This window comes from Zonotrichia leucophrys, chromosome 5 (assembly GCF_028769735.1).
Source record: "Zonotrichia leucophrys gambelii isolate GWCS_2022_RI chromosome 5, RI_Zleu_2.0, whole genome shotgun sequence".
Taxonomy (NCBI): Eukaryota; Metazoa; Chordata; class Aves; order Passeriformes; family Passerellidae; genus Zonotrichia; species Zonotrichia leucophrys.
Window position 1 is genome coordinate 25878226 of NC_088175.1, and position 17740 is coordinate 25895965.

The window sequence follows — 17740 nt, forward strand, 5'->3', positions numbered from 1 at the left end:
CTGCTAAAATGTTTTCACCTTTTGCTTTTCTCTTTGAAGACTTGTATCATCTAAAACGGGTTACTGAATGGGCCCATGCTCGCTTGTTCCTGTTGTGCAGCAAGTGTCAGCCAGCTTGCCTGGTTGGAGAGACCAAACAAATGCAGAGATCCGAGGTTGCATAAGGCTTGGTTTTAGTGGCATGCACATGTACTTTTCCTCTGGTGCTAGGGATCTCACCCACTGTTACATTTAGGAGATGAGCAGTGGAAGGCAGACATACAGTAAACCCATTCCAGAACGGCTTGTTACATCCATACATCTTCTGGCTTTGGTGGCATGTAACATTCTTTCTGTCTCTTCTGAAATACTTTCTTGGGCATTTGGAAATAGAGAAATTTCTTCCCCGATCCATAATGCTTGCCCTTAACATCCGAGCTGTACTTTGTCAGGCGTGTAGTAGCAGAGCTTTGTGCTGCTTGGAGGGGACCCGAGCCTTTGGAAGCCGTCACTGAATGTTGAGTCCCTCGCTCGTTGACAGCCTCGGTTACGGTGAAATCGTTTCCCCTTTGCGAGGGGAGTTAAGGGAGCGCGGCGCTCGGGCGCCATCTGCTGGGGAAAGCTCGGCGGCCTCAGGCGCCGCTCTTGGTGACACCGCCGTTAACGGGCTGTCCGTGCGCGGCTGAAGGCACACGGTTAGGGTATGCTTTAGCCATGAATTTACACAATACTCATTTGCAGTCTGACTGGGATGCTTTAGTTCACCGTGCCTCTTAAGCTGCATTATTAATACTGAAGTAAAAAATCCTTTAACTATATATTTTGTTAGGTTTACATTTGTTGTGATGGTCTGTTACAGGAGCATAAGAACCAGGAATGAAATGAAAATTCTTTTGATTGTGTCATTGGGCTTCTAAGAAAAGGGGTTTATTATTATAATTACTTTATGTATTTCTCCTCTTGAAGTTCTTCCCACCACAAAGGGATGGAGGTTTGATGCTCATGCCAAGGGAATTTGGTCTTTTGTGACACAAATCAAGTTGTGAGTATGCACAGGTGTATGTGTGCTCTCACACGTGAAATTCAGTAGCTGTGAAGGATACACCAACAGCTGTGTGCATGGCTAAAGCAATATCTAATGATAATCTACAATTATTATGGTAACTGTTTAGTAAACAGCATGACATCATAAAACTCTTTGAGAGCTTATGGAAGTTTCAGTCTTAACCAATGCAGTTTCCTCTAGAGAAGCAAATGTATTTTAAAGAATGCTGTAATTGTGCATGCTGGAATATAACATTCCCATTTTGGATGAGTTCTCCTCAGAATGATATGTTTGTGTATATCTGAAGGGTGATGTTGAACACTTAGGTAAATAATGCCCAGGTTTAAATTAGACTTTACATCTTTTCCAAGCTTATGGCACAATGTGCAGCCAGTACAGCTATACATTCATATTAGTAAAATGAAGATCAGGATTGCTGGCTGGCAAAAAAAAACCCCAAGAACTTTAACAAGATGCCTTATGGTACTATTAGTCCAGCAGCTGGGTGGATAAAACTTGTTTACTTTGGTGCATTTACAAATATTAAGAGGGGTTGAGGAGGATGTTGGATTTTCATTTTGGTTTTTTTTTTCCTCTGAAAGTTTCCCTTAATTGCAAAAGTTGTGCTTTGTTAAAGAAATCAAAGCATTTGGTGAAAAAGCAGCCTTCATGTTTAAAGCTGTGGTATAAGCTGTACATGGTTTTTCTTCTTTTGCTTGGTGCCATATGCTTTTCACCCTAATGACCTCAAAGTGCCTCATGTGTATATTGTTTCCATTAAACCTCAACTGCTATTTGTGTCTACTAAATGATGTATAATTTAATTAACTCATCCCATAGGTGTTTGTGTAAAGAATATGAATCTAGCTTGTTACTTTGAGTATATAATGTAAATATGTCTTTAAGTTTGTAACTGGTTTGTTACATCATATCCTTCTAAATTGCGGAAGTAGATAACACCATAAAAACCGTTTCAATGTTTTTCCTGTAATTACATGATTAAAACTATATTGAAATGAAAAAATATGTTTTTCCATTCTGTGTTGGTGTTGCTCAGAACAGTGCACATGAAATGTTGCTGCTCAAGAACAGAATAAAAAGAAGTAAATACAGGTATTACCTTCAAACTCCAACATCTTTCATTGTAGGAAGCATTTTTAAGAATTGCTGTAATGTTTTAAAGAAAAATGGGCTTATACCAGTTTGCTTTGTATGCTCAGCAGTACTTGTTGACATCATGCTGAGGAGGTCAAGATTCCTTTACATAAAACATATATATCTGAATTCCTACTTGACCCCACCGCAAAAATGTGTATCTCTGAATAGAATTCTAACCTTGTGTAAGTTACAGAGTAAGATACACACCAGAAACAGAAGGGAAATGAATCAGTCTATGAAGAAAAATGAACAAGTAGAAATCTGTGAGACTGTAATTTGAAAGTTCAGTGGTCAGGGTTTAGGATAGATTATTTTAAATTGAATTGTATTTGCCTCTAGGTTTTACAAGTGCTTTCTTATTGGTTACAGCCAATAAAGTAATTCTTCCTGTTCATTTGATCAGTTGCTAACCTGAAGAATTTTTATTGTCAGGTGTAAATTTTACATGGACTATTAAGTGTAGATACTTGTGCTTTTAATTGATGATGTGAAAATGCACCTCTACCAGAGAAATGAAGCAGACAAATGAATTGAATGACAAATAAGGTGAAGAGCTAGTAGAGAAAACTATAGAACTATGTGAAAAACAAATATGAGAAAGCAGTTCAGCATTAAATAAATGGTTTCATATGACTTAGAAACCTAGTGTTACATCTCACACAAATCTACCTTAATGTAATGATTAATGCATAATCTTCTGGCTTTGAACAAGAAAAAAGGATAAGTAAGGAGTACTTGTTCTTTTATTTTTCTTGTTGATTTCTTTTTCTTGCTCTTTTTTCTCTTTTTTTTTTTTTTTCTTCTTGGCTAGGTTTTTTTGGTTTGGGGGGTTTGTGGTGGTGGTGGATTTTGTGGGGGTTTTTGTTTCTTATTCCTTTTTTTTCCCTTGTTCTTTTTTCTTTACAGCTGAGTCAGTTGCTGGAGTTCACAGAGCTGGTGGCCAGTTTCTAAAGACAATTCACAAAAATATCCAAGTCATTTACCAACTAATACTCAGATTTTGTATCACTGTTTCCTGAGCCTTTTGGCTTACTGTTGTGGATCACTATGGGATCCTGTGCCAAAGACTTCAATCTGTAGTATTGTATCATCACTTCCATAATTTGAGAACACTGAGCTGTAATTTAAGAGTTTGGAAACAGACATAACAAGTAAATGAATGACAATAAAAAATAATCCACATTTTATACCTTTAATTTGAGATTGAACAGTGTGTATACACACACAATGGGATCTGACTTAATTGTGCTTTGAGTAATGTGTACTGTGAGTCACTAACAATACTTGGTTTTACCTAGAAGGAAAAGGAAAGTTAGAGAGAAGTCAGTTCTTCAAGAAACTTGTATCTCTAGACATCTGTGCCCTGACTTGAGGGGTTTGGGAATATTTGAGACTATAATGTCTTTGACAGAATAAGGTTCTCAGATTAATTGTGATTTCAGCTAAGTGGTGGTTTGGCAGACTCCAGGCACATCTCAGTACCCACCAAATTAAATCCAATGTTTTTATCTATGTCAGTTCAAGGTAATGCACAGGAAAAATTATTTCATGTTTGGCATTCACTGCTTTTTTATTTTTTAAACCACCAACAAAAACCTCTTCTGCATTCTGATCTTGAGTAATATGAATCAAGGTAAGTAAGCTGACCAAATAATAAATGTTTGAAAGAAACACCCTTCTAAATGTAGACCCAGTACTGATCAATCAAATCTGTTCCTGTGGTAAGTGCTAAAAGTAGCTATAAGAAAGCCTGTTAAGATGATTAAACTTACTGTTGCATGTAAAACTGGCTTTGAGTTACGGGCTAATCTTCCTTACTCCAGTATTGCAACCTGCCAAACCATTCCTGTATGAGCTCTCTCCTTCCAGTACTACATTTGTAGGATACAAATCTATTTACAGCTGACACCTCCTAGCTCTCTGTGTAAGTAACTTGCCATTTTGAATCCCATGTAAACAGCAAGTGGTCTAGTGAACCACTTCTTTCAAACTGAAAATATGAAAATATTGTTTCTGTGAAGTAGAAGGGGGTTGTGCAAACATATTGCTGCTGTCAGCAGTTATCAGTGCCCTTTGCTGGATCTGGCTGTCTCTTTGTACCTGACAATGTGCTTTGGTGCTTTTCTGTTGTTGCTTATATTGCCTGTGAGCAAAGTGTTACAGTGACTTGTTCTTTCCGGTCTTTTCTCCATAACTTGTTCCCTTTTTCTTTCTGTGTGTTCTGAAGTCGTCTTCAGTTTTCTCTGCCAGTATATAGAGTTTTTACAGTCTCTGTGTGCATCTGATGATGATAGCTGCTAATTACTAAATGCCCATTGTAAATAGTAAAGTTGTATTGCAAGCCTCAAAAGAGTTTGAAATACTACATCACTCTTGAATATAGTAATGCTGAGAAGTTGTCTCCATTAAGTGGGCATTCAGCCACAGACTGACCAATCCAAAAACTGTTTTCCAAGTCTGATATGGTTTTACCTAAGTTTTCTTTTGTCTCTTACCTATTTGCGTTTAACTGTTTATAAGATGGACAATGGGCTGAATTCTGCAAAACATTGGGAGACTCTTTTCAAGGGGAGCAAGAAAACTAAAACACTGAAACTCTAAACAACTGTTGGTTTGCTCTCTTGTCCTAAAAATCACATTGGTAATAGAGTTAAATAATTTTAACAGTTGTTAGAACTATGTTGAAACCAACGAGGTGGAACAAATTAGTTTGAGAAGGTTGTCACTGTTGGCCTTCAAGAGTACTGGAGACACTTGAGTCACCAGCTGTGCAGGATCCACTGTTCTTGTTTTCCATGACTCTACAGCTAAGTGTTAAAAATGCTGCTTATGAAGGAGAGAACTCTTTTTCTTTCAGGGCTACTTCTCTCATGAGAATGGTGAGTGACTCTTCCTGCTTCCTTGGGCTTAGTGGTCTTCTGTTAGTTCTTAGAAGCCTGGAAATTGGTGGAGATGTAAGAATGGTGATCCCTGCAAGGCAAAGAGGTACACTGTGGGACAGAAGTGAAATCACCTCCATTGAATCGGGATTAGAGAGGGGGAGAAGAGGAAGAGGAGCATCATCTGGGTCCTGCTCACAAAATTAATCTCTTCAGGATGTGTTCACAAGTAATTTCAAACATTCTGAATACAACTATGCAGCTTCTGACTTCCCCAGCACCTTTGAGCCTTTTTGTGTACCTGAATTAATAAGTAAAGTCGGATAGAGTCAAGGTCCTGGCTCTTCCATAACAGGGAGTGTTTCAGAAATCTGCCAAGTCCTAGTCCAGGACTCTCTATTTGGTTCATGTCTGGGATTTGCACAGATGAATAGCTAATTGACTGGTATTGAAGGCTGACTGCTGTCCAGACATTTCAATTAACAATGCTGTTCTAAAATAGTGGTGCTATCCAGACTTCTGATTAGTCTGTGGTAGACTTGCACAGATTTCTATAAGTTAGCTACATTAGTAAACTTATATTTCTAAAGTCATAGTTCTGAAGGCTTTAGTGCATTTGGAGCTGGTTGATCAAAGAAGTGATGAGTCTCCATCCTCTGAGACATTCAGAATTCACTGAGGCAGGTCCCTGAGTAATCTGTTTAAGCTGACCCTGCTTTGGGCATTTGAGGTTGGACTAGCTGATCTCCAGAATTCACTTAGTGCATCGGAAATTCTGTGGTTTTTCAAGAAAATTATCAATTTATAAGAAGCAAGATAGTTTCAGAATAAGTGATGTGATTTTCTGCCTGCTAAACCTGATCTCTAATTTTGAGGCAAATCCTACCGTTAATGCTTGAATATTTCAAGTTACGATCAAAGAATTGTCATTTTAGTCATATCATCATTATAACTCATGTTTTTCACTGTCAGAATTATTAAAATATGAATATATTTCATGAACAGAGGCTTTTCAATATAAGTACTCGGTATTAGCATGGTATTGAGGTGAGGGGGAAAGCTAAGTGTTAGTAAGCTTAAAACTATTCACAGGTGTTTGCATAAGTACTGAACAGCTGCTTCACATGCTCTTTTGGCACAAAAATGTTTTCACAGAGTTGCTAACTTCAAGATAGTTTAGTTAAAAAAATCAGGACCTCCAAACCTTTTCCAGATTACCAATCTATCTTAAAAGCACCTTTAAAACCTGACTGGAATCTGGGGCCTCAACAGTCAGGTAGAAATTCCTGTGCACAGTATATTTGGGAGGCACGCACATCTGCTCAGGCTGAAGCATCAGCAGCAGGGTGACACTGGACGTGGGTGAGTACAGGCAGAGCTGGCAGCTAGTCAGTGAATCTGGGACCCTGTTTCTACTACAAAATTTAAACTGTTCTTAGGAGCCAGAGCCAGAGGATGGGTGGGGACTTCAGAAGACTGAGTCATTCCCCTTCATGCCACTACTAAAAAATCAAAGTAATGTTAGTGCACACAAATATTCATCCCATTTTTAGTCAGACATTTTTGTAAAGTGGTTACTAGAATAGATTTTAACTATGTAATTGCCAGTTCACATTTCTTAGTCCCATTTCTCTCTTATGAAGTTTAGAAAAATGAAATATTCTAAAAACTTAGGCCCTTTTTGTGTTTCCGGAAAATTCACAAGTATCTGAACTGCATAGTTTGCTTGTTGCCAATGGAGTCCTGCTAGTTTACCTCCAGCCAGCAGTGAGGTGGTAAGTCTGGCTCATCAGCTTACTCAATAACATGCTGATCGTGACTCAAGTCCTTCCTGCACTATCCTTGATAACTTCATGCTCACTGTAGCTTTTCTCTCCATTAATCTACCACTGTCTCCAAGGTTTCTCTTCCCTTTAGACCAGTCACATCTTTGCTTTCCCCTCAGTTCTCATTTGCTCAGCCTGATACCTCTGAACTGGCTCACATTTATGAATGTGGTAGCAGTTCTCACTACTGATAGTATTTTCCTCCAATGTTTATTAATTGTAAATATAATTTATTGCTAAATGCTGCTGTGAGGCTTTACAGTAGTGTAAGGAAAGTAGAAGGATTTTGCCCCAAGATCAAATTAAAAATCTCCTACTCCTCCCATAAGGTGGGAAGTAAGCTAAGGGAGGGTGGGATTGAATATGTTGGTTGTACTTTTCCACACTATCACTCCTCAGTTTTGCAGTAATATACCTTTGGCACCAGAGTTAGTGTAAGACTCACTTTGACTTCACACCCTGAATGTGTGGCCCAGATGTATCTACTGAAACTCCTTCGCTGCAGCAGTTATCTCCATTCCCTCTGAATTTCTTTAACATAAACATTTACATTTAGAGGGAAAAGCAGAGTGAGAACATTAACAGATCTGTATTGTAACAGTTTGTTAGGACAGTTCCAGTTATTATTGGAATAATTTAGAAAATGCTCAACCAGTTGACTTGTACATTTCTAGACAACATAGAACAGTTTCTTCCAAACTAACCTTTACAATGTGCCTTGCCCAGAGCAGGTATTCCCAACTGGCTATGTATCTGCTGAAGAATGAGACAGAAGTCAGCTTTAAACATAACCCTAGGGATAGGCTTCAGTTACATCTTGAGTTCAAAGCTGCCTGCACTGGGAAACAGCTTATTTCAAGTCCTTGCTCCCTTCATTTGTATATTTTTTTCACCCTTTTCTTAAGGGCTTGCACTTGGGAATCTACTTTTAATCTCCTGAGGAAGATATAGAAGCCTTACCCTTCATAAAGCAGGCAATCATAAGGTTATACATTGGAATCTTTTTGTAGACTTGGACAGAACACCACCTGGGTTTGCTCCCTGATTGATAAAGTAGCATGTACTAACTCAGCGATGGGTTGTATTACTGTTGTTTGCCCACAAATGACCTTTAAAAAATGTAGGCTTCCTTATCAGGCTATTGGCTAAAGAACTGTCCTTTGCAAGACATCAAAGTGATACAGATTTATAAATAGACCAACTAGGTCCTGCTATGTGTGTGGACCTCTTCTGGGATTGTTTGCCTTCTAAAAATTTTGAGTAGGTGAAAAAATCTCACTTTGTGTAATGAATGATTGTACTGTAGAAAAGATCTTCGAGCCTGCCCAGTTTAAAGCTGTGTGTGTGGCAACTGGACGTAAGAACATTTAAATGGAACAGCTTCCACGTGTTGCAAAGGTCATTTAGGAAAGGCTGACATCATTAATGACTCATGTCTGCAAAAACACAGCAACTGACATACTATCACAACATCACTTGAGATGAAAGTCTTGGCTGTCAGCATTTGGAGAACACACTGCCAGGACTTGGTGGAACTTTGACATCTGTGATGCAGCCCAAGAGGAATTTCAGGTTACATATTTACATGGATGATTGGATGGCACCTCATCAGCTGCAGTTGCCTTGCAATGATCTTTTCTTCCCTATTTCCACTACATGGTGCTGTAAATGCTTAACTATATCTCCAACTTTGAAGATCAATTCTACTTGCAGTACTTTCACCAGCTACTGACATGCTTGGATAGTCACTTACTAGACTTCAAACAACTTCTGAAATGTGGCTGGTAGCAACATGCTAATAAAAGTTCCACTGAGTTCTTTTCTTCCTTTTTTGGACAGTAAGTAACTTGTCAATAACACATCTACAGTGACAGTTTTAAAGAAGATCTTGAAAGATTGTCAGTTCACTCTTACCTTGATTTCTTACAAAAGTGGAAAAAGCTAGTAAAGAAGTAGGTATCAACAGGTGCTGCTTAGTGTCAGTAGTCATAGTCTAGCTATGTCATTTATAGATATAGATAGATACAGCTATGTTATTCAAAAGCCTGCCATGTCATCATGTCGATCAGCACAATACCTGAAAACTTACTTTTGTCTTGATACTGACTGTTAAATCACAGCTGACAGTAATTTGTGATGTCAAATCAGGACTGAAGCAAAGATCTTTCCCTAATGTGGTTTTTCTTCGTAGTATCCTCCAAGTCAACTATATGTTTGAATATAGGAACTTACAGTGATCATAGATCTCAGGAATTCAGAATATAAAATTGCTTAAAATCTTTACTGGGCTCATATACAATGTGGTGAATGCCCAGGATTGCTGAGTGGACGGTCTTGGTTTCATCCAAAAACTCATGCTTGCTGAAGACTTTTTGTCCATCCAATATGTATGTCAGTGAACAAGCAGCAGGTAATCAGGCAGCTAGATAACATGTAAGCAATGTCCCACAGTGGCTTATTGACAGTCCTCTTCAGGTGAAATAGCTCCAGATGAGTTATTGATGGCTGGTGGTACACGTAGTCTGTATAAGTTCATTTCAATGTTTTCAAGCCATTAGCTGGCCAGAATGAGAAAGCTGAGCTGTGGTTTACCTTAGCAGCTGGTATTCAGCCTTGCTCAACCCTGCATTAGTTCTGCTCATCTGTTTAACTCAAACACAGTAATTTCAGCTCTTCTACCAACATAAATATTGCATGGAGCACTCTGCAGAGGCATGGCATGAAAAGTTTTTCAGCTGAGCAGAGCTTAGTGAACCACAGCATATCCCAAGGAATGGCAAATACACCCAGCCTGATGTTGAAGCAAATTGTGGTATCTTAAGCAAAATCTCCATAGCCAGGTAAACAAATTGTGGTGTCTCAAGCAAATCTCCACAGCCAGGAAATTCTGCTTCTCTCCTACCAGCAAATACATCCTAGAAAAGTGTTTTGGGTTGTTTTATGTTTTTTTCTCTCTTATTCTCAGTCACTTGTTTGCTTGCATACATTGTTCCCTGAGTAGCAAGTTTAGGCTTTTAATGCTGCTTCCTGCCTGTAGCTTTAGAAAAGCACCAGCTTTGGGAACATTTGTAGAAGTGCCTCATCTACATGCACGCTGCTCTAGAGTTCTTTGGACAGTGTCAAGGACAGCTCTCTAGGAGATCTGTTATAAGCCTGAATCTTCAGCAGCAAACATCAGGGGAGAACATGATCAGTATCACTTGTAGTCTTACAGGTTCCTGTGCTGTGACTTGAAGCCCCCTGATGCTTTTTTGTTAATCTGGCAGTGACAGAGTTACACCTCATCTCATCACCATTCACCTCAATGATGAAATTGCAAATCTTGTGCTAAGATGAACTAACCATGACGGTTTTTTTCCAATCATCCCCTAGGAGCAAGCAGAAAAAGAATTGCCTAAAAAGGTACTCCTAAAAAATGTTTCAGGAAAGAAGGAGCGAGTAAAAAGGTTTTCATCAATACTATCACACATATTATCTTTAGCTGTCAGGTTAGAGGGCAATGTACCTTCAACCTGGGGTCCCAGCAGAGGAAATTGATCAATTCCTTTTGAAATGCTGAAATGTGATTAGTTGGGCTTCCTGATCTTATATTCTTCTTCTCCTCCTTACATCATCTTTTCTTCTTATCTCAGAACTTCCATTGTGACCACACTCACCATTCAGTATTTCCATAATTTCATTACATTAATAAGCACTATCTGCACAGCTTCAAATGCTGCAAGGCTAATCTAGCTTTCTACCACTCCCCTTACACATCCTGACAGTCCGGGTGGGAGCCCCATACCTGCTTCCTATGCCAGCAAACATCCCAAACACCTGATCTTTAGCAGTTAATCTTCATCTTTAGAAGTTGGATTACAACCTGGAGAACAGCCCTGTAAATGTGTGACCCTCCTTTGGGTCACATTGGGTTCCAATGACCCGCTTGTGCTCTGGTTTTAGCTCACCTTCAGACTGTGGTTGTCCAAATTCCACTTTCCCTCTTTGTTTGGTCCAGTACATCTATTCCAGCTGGTAACAGGCCTCTGAGTTTGTCACTCCTCAATGAATGAACCACATTGATAATGTTTTTGTAATTGCATGCAGAAACCCTGTTGTGCTTTTCCTCCCTTACTCCCTCTGCTGTAAGAACCTTGCATAAATTTTAGTGTCACTTAGTCACACATGAATAAGACTCTTTCAATACCAGGGGAGAAAAAGTCACTGAAAGGCCAGTTACAAAAAAAAAAAATAAATTAATATCCCTTAAATCTAGTAGAAGCTGTATATATTCATTTTTAAACCAGATCAGCCCTTTAGCTAGTAGAACTTATTATTTAGGCGCTGTTATTGTGTCTTACATTTTGAGTAAAGCAAAAGTGCTTGGGTTACAATGGAATTATTTATGGAATGAGGAATGTCAACAGAGAAACACACTGAATATTTCAAAAACTGCTTTAACCCATAAGTGGTTAACATTAACATTTGTTTAGTGCCAATGAAGTTAAATTTATGTGGCACGTAATTTAGGAAATTGAGTAGGCAGAGAGCTGGTAGATGCCTTTTTAGTTAAAAAAAAAAAATGTTCATTTTCCGTTAAACGCTCACACATTTGTCATAGCAACCTTGAAGGTGGCCATAATGCTAAGCAAAATAAACAGTCCTAGCATAATGTTCACTGCAATAACATGTCTCATGAGCTAGTTCAGTACTCCTTTTTATTACCTTATTTTCATTGCTCATTCACTGTGTTGGAGTTCTGTTTTGTGGTTTAATCATTATTACATCATTTTCCTTTCTTAATTTAAAGGTGCTGCCCTTTTCCTGTCATTCCATGACACCTCTTTACTACATGCACGTATCCCTCTTAATATTTATTTTTTTTTATTTCTAAACAGTGAGTTCTTTACTCTATTAGTTCTCAATAAAGACTAAGAGTTGGGTACATTTTTTTACAAATCTAATTAGACTCTGCTCTGTCATTAGGAGAAAAAATACAACAAGAAGGGCAACAGGAAAAGGGCAATACAGTTTAAAAAGTATGATAATACAAAATGCATAGAAACGTTCTTCAAAGTCTATAATAGTGACATCTGTGCATAACAAAAAGTTCAAATATTTATAGCTAATTCTCATCAAATTTCATGAATCATGGACAAAGCACCCAATATTTTGCGCAAATTCTGAGTTTAAAGTAGAAAAGCTGTTCCCTATTCCAGTAGTCTTTTTTTCTTCCTCTTCCTTTTGGAGATGAATATATAAGGTAAAATTGAGCAGAACAACATATTAGAGATTTGCAGCAGATGGAAAATTTCTCTTCTATGTGTCTTTCCTGTCGTTCCCAATATACTCAGGAAAATCCCCACTGACTCTCCCTGGGGATGGCCAACTGCCAGGGCAGGACTGAACAGGGACAAGGATTCAGGGCTACCAGCTGGTTTTAGCATTTTACCCCTTAACAGTTGATGTATTGAAATAACTAAACAGTTCTTAAGTAACATGTATGTACTACATAAGCAGAAAAAAATTAAAATACTGTATTGCACTTTTCCCTTGGTAGAACATGCTAGTTCATCATTCAGGTGAATATTTTAATCAGGCAATCATCCTCATCTGAGAGCTGAAATTTAGTTTATCTCAGATAACTTAGGTAGATAAATAATACTCACTTGTCAAAAATCCTTCTGAGATTCCCATTTACTCAATTCTGAGTTAATTAATGAAAAATAAGTAGGTTTGTTTGTTTGGAGTTTTTTTTGAAGTCTCATATTGTCCATCCTCTGATACTCTGTTCAGGCCTGTGCATAATGGTATGAAGAAATGGCCTTTGAGACATCTAAAGTACCTCTTATGATATTTAGCCACAGTGCCATATTCATGGAAAGAGTATCTAAAAATGATGTAGAATCCTCCAGGATTTATGAAGAGCAGAAGGAAACAACAGAATTATCAGAAATCAAATTTGCTGATACATTATAGATATTTGCTTTATAAAACCACAAAGAAAGTGTTACAAATTCTTCTCCCAAACAAAAAATATAATCCAAATAAAATCTACTTATTCCCAGGAGCTTTTCCCTGGTGCTGATGCTTCAGCAAGGTTCTTTTCACTTAACTGTCTGCACTGAAATTTGATATCATAATTATTGCTATAGTTGTGTGGTTTTTCTCTTTTCTCACTAATCCACCTCTCTCTGTGCAATGCTCAGGTACCAGAATAAAAGGGAGGAAATGCCATTAGGCAAAGCTTATTTCCAAAGGTCCATCTGTGTGAGTAAGATCTGCTTGCAGGAGTGTAGATTGGGTCAATTTTGGATAAAACATGACAAATTATTAATGGAATTAGATTTGAGTATATAAGCCCTAACCTTTTCATGAAATGGTTTTCTGAAAAAAAATAAGAGATTAGCTAAGAACTGATGGGCTAATGCTGTTTGTATTTGTTTTATGATGTTAATTAGGTTTACATGATTGTCTGCCATTTACCTCAGACCACAGGATTAACTAAATGCCTTCCTATTGACTCCCTCATCAGAATTTTTATCACTGCTTTTTCCAGGCAGTATTATTACATACAACATTTACTTTAATTCCCCTCAAATATTGAATAAAAACTGTATTCATTATATAATGCATTTACTCTTAAGAGTCATGAAGTCATGAACTCATTTTAAGGGCTGAGAAAAAGAAGCAAATACAAAATTATTATGGGCAAGACATGCTGTCTGCCTCAGCAGTCAGTTTAATGTCTGTCATGGAGAAATGTATTTTCAAGGCCAATTGTGGCACAAGTATTTTTAACTTGCCCTTGCTTACACTGGTTTAAATCTGGAATAACTCACTAAAGTTAGAGAGTAGAGGCCTGGATGAATTCCACAAAGTGAGAAATTAATTTGGCTGCTAGCATATAAAACTAAAGCTGTTAATCTTCCTTTTGATTCTCAAATTGGTCATTTCTATATAAATGTTTACTACAGTTGTAGAATCTAGGAAGAAACTTACTTAATATTTTGGTTTGAAAATGTATTTTTTCCAGCTGAAATCTATATTTCAAGAAAATGTCTTATTCTGTCAAGTGCATTAACCTGCCCCCCTTTCTGTACAGCTGTACAGCCTCTACACTTCTCACTGTTACCAAGTGGTTTCCTTTACAATACTTCCAGGAGGTGTTCCCTTTTAATGGACAGCCAACTGCATCTCACAGGGACTGAGCCAAATTCAGAGCAAGGACCTATTTCCTCGGGTGCTTCTGTAGGCACTTGCAGACACATTCAGTTGCTTTATCTACTCCACACTAAAAAGCACCTGAAATCACTCAGTGCATAATATTTCACCTGTGAATTTACATTATATATTGGCTGGACATAGAGATGCAATCATATCAAACAGCAAGTTGCTGGGCAGCCCCAGGGATCTGGCAGGATTCACAAAACAAAGGTTCCTCATCATTTATCTATGATTCTTGATTTACTAACTAAAATTCTCCAGTAAGGAGGGTGTGTGAATCAGTCCCAAAAGTTCAGCCTGTCTGAGTAACCCCTTGGGCTTCGAGTGCCAGGCTTGGACCCCAGCAGTGCTTGTGTCAGTGCTCCTAAGCGACGGTGATTGTTCCATCCACCAGGCTCTCTGAAAAATTTCTTTAGCGCAATTCTATCTTTTTTCAATTCTTTTCTTTTATTCTATTCTTTCTATAGAATAAATATTTGCTGTGTCAAAAAGGCACATTTCCAAGGCATGCAGCTAGGTAGGGGTAGACTTAATTCTAGAAATTTCTCAGTGAAACCAATTTATTCATAACTGATTGCCTGAGAAAGCCTCAGCCTGCAGCCTGGTGGCTTGGGGAAGGGACGTGGTGGGGCTGTGGCTGGGGACGTGGAGCAGGGACAGCAGGTGGGGTAGGGTGACACGTGATGGGCTGATGGGGCTTGGCAGACAGATGTGGGGGCATGACCTGAGGGGTGGGGCCAAAGGCTGCACAGTACAGGTTCAAATTTGGATCTCCCCCAATACAGAAAATGCAGAAATAGTGAGTTAGAACATACAATTCCATCCTTCTTTTCTTAGTGATTAAGAAACACAATTTGACTGTTACTTAGTACAACAGCAACCCTGGACCCTTTCCTGTCCCTTGGTATTTCCCAGTGGATAACTAAGCTATATCTTGCTCATATCAATCAGTTTTATGAGCTTTACCCTTCCACACCTAAGACTTTATGAAAGATAGGTTGGGTTTTCACATCACTGGATTGCAGCTGGTAGCATGCCAAACCCAGGGGGAAGACTTAGGCCCCTCCATTAACTTGTCTTCAATAAAACTGATAGAGCTGAAAACTGGCCCAGAAAGTGCTCCAGCATGTTATCCTGACTCCTCCCTTCTGTCCACCATGTTCTTCTTCTTGAAACGCAGCAGTGTCTCGGCGGAATCACCAACTGAACCAACTCCTTCCACCTAAAAATACTTTTTCACGATCTTTATGTTTTAATAGAGAGCAAGGAGCACCAGCTCCATGTTAGAAAGGAGTGGTGAAAGGATCTCTGGGTGCCTACAAGGTGTACTCAAATTGTCTTAAAGGAGCTTTTCCATTGTCACCACTGGGCCATTGACAACTTACATGCTTTGTATGTACTGTGACTTGTAACAGAGAGCTTCCTGTCTTGCAAGATGCTGAACTCTTCATTTGGGAAAAGAAATAGGAAACAGCATACCCTAAAGTTTGGTCATGTCTCAGCACTACTTACTTTTTATTCCTATTTATGCCTGGAAATCTTCTAGGTAGGTTGGTGTCTAAATGGGTGCCTATATTGCAAAAAAAAAAAAAATAAGGATGAGCAAAAGCTCCTACAAAAGAAGTCCTAAATAGTACCAATGTGTTAGAGGTGTTCCTAAAGTTCATAACAAATAAGGAGGATTATAATTTGGGAAGGTCAGCATCAAGAGCTAACATGAAATATATTGAAAGTAAATTATAAAATTGATAAATGATACAATTGATAAATTATTGATAAAATGGTGTTTAAAAAGACTGTTAAGGAATATCATTCCCAGATAAGTATCTAAACGGATCTAAATGCAACATGTGGCTCTGTGTATGGGGCTTACAATGAAATTCAGCTGTGAAGCATAATTTGTTTTTACTTGCTACATGATATTTTGCTGCAGAAGCCAGATCTACTGAAGCAAGCCCCTCTATAAACACACCTGAACTCAAAGACGAGTTAGAAAATAAGAGGCAAAACGTCTATTTTCAAGTAAATCTAAGTAGAATTGTGAACAGCTTGAATTTAATATATAGTTTTTCCCCCAGAAGTTCTTTCCACTGCACCAAGGGAAGGCTGCATAACAATCACCATCTATAAAACCATTCTGTGCATATACATTTTGTGTGTAGGTACTATACAGAGCACCATCTACTGACATAAAGTGCTGTAATTCTCTTCCTTCCTAAATTATCTTCATTGCAGCTCATAACTGTTTTGAGGTTTTAGTTTTGCTACACCCCACCGCCTGTCTTTGATTTAGATATGTCTTCCAACTCTAATTCACACTGTAAAATGCAAAAGGATTATGAGGCAAATAAAATTATGTTGGGAAGTAATCAGACTAAGGACTTTCTGTGTCTCCAGCCAGCACACCCTGAATGTGATGATTTCTGTGAATAATCTTATCATGCATATTGTAATAAAAATGTGAATTAAAAAAAATTAACCTTGTATTGGCAGAGAATAAAAAAATGCACTTGCAGAGGCCATAACCTTTCTTTCATTTTCTCAGTCTGAGTAATTTACATCAAATCCCAGCTTGGATTAATTCATCTTTCATTACAGTGGTCTTAATTTTGCTTGCTCACAGGAAGAAAACTGAGAAAGTAATATATTACATGTATCACTTTATCTGCCTCTCCTGTTAAAGTGAGTTTAAAGGTTTTAGTAGACTGAGAGCTGTTGATTAGGTACCTCTGTTGTCACTTCCCTCAACAAGAGGAAGCAGTTTATTTTGCAGTTTTTATTCTTCTGGCTTCACCACAGTGAAGTTGAATTTCCAGACTGCTTGTGCTGATTTCCTTGCTGTCACCCTCCAGACATGCTGTGCCTAAAGTGGCTCAGAGAGCAGTAGTCTGCTGATGGGAGGTACTGCAGCTATGTGAGAGCTGCAGAGAGCTCTGGGGCATCATCAGTGCTTCTATCAGAGGGTTTTCCCCCCCAGTTTTATAGAATTGAAATGCAGATTCACAGAAAGAAGGTATGAATGACAAAGATGTCTTGGAAATAGAAAGGAAGTACAGTCTCCCTTATTTCTCTGCTCTGTAGTAGAATTATTATTTTTAATATCAAATGAAACAATAAAGGGAGCAAGAAAAACATATTTTTTCCCCCTATCTGTGTCATTCAGCCATTACTTACTTGGTGTATGAATTACCAATGCAAACAGTGAGAGGGAGAGAAGTATTTACAGAGTAGCTGGAGGATTTGTGGAAGTGGTCAAGCACACACGGGGACAGTGCCTTGGTTTCACCCACATTGCTCCCTGTGCTCAGTCCCAGAGCCCCCAGCTTTGTGAGGAGCAGCCATGTGCTTAGGGAGAGGGAACTGATGCTGCTCAGACAGGATTTGGAGCTGGTTTTTCTTCTGTGCTCTCAGACAGAGAACTCCTTGAGGACAAGCTAGGCTTAGGTGGCTGCACAATTTCACCGTATTTCCTAAGTGATTTTTGCAAGATCCTTTTCAAAGGCTTACACAATTCTACTTTGCATAGTTTATAGTCTTATCTTCTGGTTTCCGTCTTAATACTCATGTGAAGGTAAGCTGTTTGCAAGAGTCTCTCATTCAACAGAGATAGTCCTTCCCAACAAAGCCAATATTTTAAATTATCATAC